The sequence below is a fragment of the Anopheles maculipalpis genome, chromosome X (genome assembly GCF_943734695.1).
Source record: "Anopheles maculipalpis chromosome X, idAnoMacuDA_375_x, whole genome shotgun sequence".
Lineage (NCBI taxonomy): Eukaryota > Metazoa > Arthropoda > Insecta > Diptera > Culicidae > Anopheles > Anopheles maculipalpis.
The window spans coordinates 20,665,820-20,669,944 of record NC_064870.1 but is presented as its reverse complement, the minus strand read 5'-3'; positions in this window follow the sequence as shown (position 1 = coordinate 20,669,944).

The window sequence follows — 4,125 nt, the reverse complement described above, 5'->3', positions numbered from 1 at the left end:
AAATTCTTAAAATGTTTCTCTAAATTCCTGCCAAAAACTTTTACATCGTCTATATCGACATAGCAAATTTTCCCTATAAAATTTCGCAAAACATCATCAATTGCTCTCTAGAAGATTGCTTGAGCGTTTTTAATTCATATTTACCATTATTAATGGCAAATGCAGTTTTTTCTATGTCCGATTATTTCATTCTGATTTGGTGGAACCCTGAAGCTATAGATCCAGAGTAGAAAAGGATTGCTGTTCTTTTCTGTCCTGCTGTCGGCTTATTATTGTGTACGCACGCAGTAAAACCGCATGTACTCTGTGACTTCATTCTGCAGTATTCGTTTCTGTCGCTTTTAACCGCCTTTATCTTAACCGTAGATTTCAACTGTTTCTGCTGGTAACCGTCGGTGGTCCCTCATAGTTCACCTCAACTCTTTCCGATCTCAATCAACATCATGTGGACATGGTTAACCCACCCGCTGTTACCATATCAATCTGGCAGTCGTTTCAACCAACGCTTCGAAATGTGACATGACGAAAACCACAACCAACTACGATTCCTCCTGTCTCCATATCATCCTTCAAATTCGATTCTTCAATTCAACCCTGCTGTCGTGTGCCGCAATAATTCTAGTTATAGTGCATAGCGTTGTGTAGTACCGTTAAGTGCTAGCTTAATCGATTATTGATTTTTTTCGTCTCTCCTTAAATCTATCATTCGTAATAATTACTTACGAACTAACTTAATCTAGATACTTTCTTAATACTTTACTTTTCAAACTTTTCCAACCGATTGTTGTGTAATTTGTCCAGCTTTCTTTCCATATTTAACCACGCACGTTTGATCGCTGGGTATTTCTACCACATCATAAGGTTGTTATGTTTGTATAACGTATCTTTATTTCGTGTTTCGCAGGTAACGGACCCGACGTGGCCAGAACCCTGGTGGTTGTGGTATTCTGGAGATCTTTCTCTATTGTCGTCACGATTCGGAATGATCTCCGTGGAGGCTGAGGCTCCTTTTATTCAAGATTTTCTATAGGGGTGTTAGTGAAATCGCTTACCTTATCAACTATGGTTAGTATGCGTAACTAATAACTATTTTCAATACATAACACTTCTCCCAGCTTTAAATGAGACTTTAGATACTCTAACAAACAATGTCAATTACGTTCACAAGCTACTAAAATTAGTTTTTCCTTATCCTGTCCCGTATTCCTTTGGATCTTCTTAATTTAGGAGATTTGGATTCACTTCGTTTTCGTGTCGAACTAACCTTTTGTTTGTCTGTCACCTTTACTGTTGTTTTGTCTTTTCCTACCGGTGCACTGACTATGGGTACTATGGGATGAAATTCATCCGATAGATCGGATGTTCTAGTTTGATTTGTGTGTACTATTCGCACATTTCCGTGAACATTTATCAAGTATCTATTGCTACTTATTTTTTCCAATACTAAGGCTGGAATCCATCTTACCAAATCCTCATGATGATTCCTATACAAAACTTTATCTCCTTTCGCGTGTGATACTGTATCTACTGGCTTGGACACTGGAGGCGGGAGGGGTTTGAGGTTTAGGTTACGTATCTTTCATCATTTTGAATTTCTAATTTAACTGGATTGCTCGTGTTTAGTAATGTTCTTGGTACATAGCAAAAAACTAATGATGAAGGTGTTTTACCTGTAGAAGTAGATGGAGTGTTACGATAATTAAATAATATTCGATTTAATTTGCGCTGTAATGGTATTGGTCTCAATTTTTCATCAATCAAATACTTCTTCAACACTTTCTTAATCGTCTGAACTCCCCTCTCCGCTAATCCATTTGACTGCGGATGATAAGGCGGTGATTTCAACACCTTGATGACATTAGCCTAACATCCTTCCATAAACCCAGAAGAATTGAACGGTGGACCGTGGTCCGAACAAACTTCCGTAGGTAAACCAAAATAAGTATAGAAGTAAGTAAGTAAGTATGAATGAATAAATACTTAAACATATATCAAATAATTTAAAGGATATCTATTTGTGTTGGAAGTAAAGATTTTGTATTTATGGCGTGTTGTATGTTTGGTTATTTTCTTTACAACTCTATGTTGTTTTTCTTGATGTGTTTAAATATTCTTTTAAATGTTTTACCTGATGCCAATTGCCAATCTTTTTTGAGATTTTCTTTGATGATGTTTTTCTCTTTGTTGTATTTTGGACATACAAAGATTTTATGCAATCCGGTGTTTGGTTCGTTGCATATTTCACAGGTACCATTTTGTATTATGCTCATTTTTTCGAACCAGTATTCTGATAGATCATGTCCCGCTAGGATTTTACTTGCTATTTTAACCCGGAACCCGATGGAACTATGAAGCTTGTTTATAAACGAAGCATGGTACTTAATGGAACTGTAAGGTTTCTTAAGCAGCACATGGTACTTTACGGAACTTTTTGGTTGCTCAATGGAGAAAAACGGCTTAGGAAATGTTAACCGATAAAAACTAAATTATAGATTATGTTGGAAAATAATAACATAACATGTATATTTAGCAACGCGACCCGACCGTTCCTTACGAATAAAATATGTTTATTTTTTATTCAGCAGTTACATATGACCAATATGTTCTGAATTTTTCATGTCTTCAACTAGTGCTAACCACAAATATTCAGATGCAACAGCACACATAAAAATTCACAATCAGAGACGGGTTTACCCATGAGCGAAATGAGCGACCTTCAAGAATTCCGTCGTAAAAAAGAGCAAGCCGAAGGTGCCTCGTCGAATGGTTGCAACATTTTACTAACCTAAGTTGTGTTGTGGTTGTTAATTTGGTAGTGTATGACTTTGGTATATATATATATATATATATATATATATATATATATATATATATATATATATATATATATATATATATATATATATATATTGAAAAGGGCTGGGGACATGACGTCACCTTGTGGTAGTCCGTCTGTGATAAGTTTTTTGAGGTTTGTGTTGTTGCATTCTAATGTTGTGGTTCTGTTTTTTAGGAAAGCGTTTGTCCAATTTGTAATTTCTGATGGGACATTTGATTCTATCATTTTTCCAATCAGGGTTTTTGTGTTGACATTATTGTATGATTTTTCTAGATCGATGAACACGATCCCTGTTTTCATTTCATACATTTCCCTTGCAACTAGTGGCATGCCACCGAGCAAAGACACCAGCCGCTTTTGACGAATTGCTCTTCGTCATGTTTCTGTCTGATCGTTGTGCCCGAACGCATTCGTTATTCATTCTGTTTTTAATGTTATGATAGAACTGACGATCCATTTGAAATTTTTAATTCATTGAATTTGATTCGAAAACAAGCATTATGCGTGAAGTAGAAGACGAGAAAAGTCATTCCATAAACGAAACGTGTGGAATAACCGGGCATGCTAGTAGATAACTTACGTGGTAAATTTTAAAATAAATCCAAATAAAATACTAACTACTGTTGACAATTACAATCTTTGCTCCAAAAACTTGGAAATAAAAAAGTTGGGTGACTTTTGAAAATTCCATATCAATACAAGCAATGAATCAAAACTTATTGTAGTTTTATGTTGAAAGAAATACACGAGTTTTTTGTTGCCTATTTAAGGGTTAACCTTGAATAATCGAGTTTGATGTATTTTAAAACGTCTTATTTCATTTGACGTTTACGATTGTCTGCCGCTTGGTTGGTAGCTCTTCGGTTGAATTATCGGCCATGTGCATCCTATTGACCAAATCTGCCAACTCAGGTGTTGTTGAGGCTAATTTGTATCGAAAACTCCCTTATTAGTGGTTGTTAAGGCGATTTTGTCAACAGGGTATTTATCTAAACGCTCATAGAAGAGAGAACAAAAGGCAGCCATTTCGCTAGAGCCACGTTTTGGACGACAGTGTTGCACCGGTATATTATATCGGATAAGCAATTTGAGCAAATTGGTTGTATTGTGGCATTGTAGTGAAGTGAATGTGAAAAATAAATTACCAATCGTTGTGCTTGTGATATGTGTATGGAAATTCGTTCGGTATTGTGGTGTGTTTTTGGGTGGTTTTGAGTTTGTGTTGTGCCAAATGAGAATCAAGTCGTTTTGTGTCGAAGCTTTTATTACGCAGATTGTCACTATTT